General features: G+C 36.8%; 1 protein-coding gene across 1 annotated transcript in view; it reads right to left on the bottom strand.

The window, feature by feature from the left end:
* PRUNE2 (prune homolog 2 (Drosophila)) overlaps positions 1 to 1081 on the bottom strand; it is a 308961-nt gene that overhangs the window by 106601 nt on the left and 201279 nt on the right. The window lies entirely within an intron of this gene.

A 1081-nucleotide genomic window follows, 5' to 3' on the forward strand; every position in this document is an offset into this window, starting at 1 on the left:
TATCTATCTATCTATCTATCTATCTATCTATCTATCTATCTATCTGTTTTAACTTTTTATTGTGAATTGAGTGAAGATCACCAGTTTTACATTCAACAAATCACAGAATTTGTTTCATTTCAATGACTGCAATGCCTTCAATGTAACAACATCTATCCCACTTCCTCCCTGTGATTCTGGTTTCCATTCTTCATTCTTTTTTCAGTGCTTCTCAGTTTTGTCCTGAGGTAAATGCTGTCCTTTTGATCTTGAATGGTTGACCATTCTGTGCTGTGCATAACACCCTCGGGTTGTTGTATCTCTGTGTATCTTTGTGCTTGAGAATTGGGACATAGGGTGAGTTCAGTTACAGATATGAAGGGTGGCTGTGGGCTACGCATAGTCTTGGGTTCCACACATTTGAGTTTGTTCCACATTTTCTTCCAGTCTATGCAGGAACTTCTAATGCAATCCCTTTTAGAACAACAACCGTATACATTTTATCTTCAATGATTGAGTGCCTTGGCTCTTGATTGCATTGTTGTTGTTGTTAGGGGCTGTTAAGTTGACTCATTCTGACTCATAGTGACTCTATGTACAACAAAATGAAACACTGCCCTGTCCTGTTTCTGTTGCTATTTACAACCACTATGTCAATTGATCACATTGAAGGCTTTCCCCTGTTTTGCTGAACTCCTATGAAGCATGATATCCTTCTCCAAAGACTGGTCCCTCCTTATAACATGTTGAAAGTATTAAGTCATACCATCGTAACTCCTAACTTCCAAAGCTGTACTTCTTCCAAAACAGATTTGTTCATTCTTCTGGAAATCATGGCATATTCAGTATTCGTCATCACCAAGATTCAAAAGCATTCATTCTTTTCTAGTTTTCCTTATTTGTTGTCCAGCTTTCACATGCATATGAGATCATTGAAATTTTCATGGCTTGCTTGGGTCATTTGCACCTTAGTTCTCAAAGTGACCTCTATGCCTTTTAACACTTTAAAGAGGATTTTGCAACAGATTTTTCCAATGCAAAATGTCATTTCATTTCTCTTTTTTAATGTTTTATTGTGAATTATGTAATAGTTTACATGGGA

The sequence above is a fragment of the Chrysochloris asiatica genome, unplaced genomic scaffold (genome assembly GCF_000296735.1).
Source record: "Chrysochloris asiatica unplaced genomic scaffold, ChrAsi1.0 scaffold00014, whole genome shotgun sequence".
NCBI classification, from domain to species: Eukaryota; Metazoa; Chordata; class Mammalia; order Afrosoricida; family Chrysochloridae; genus Chrysochloris; species Chrysochloris asiatica.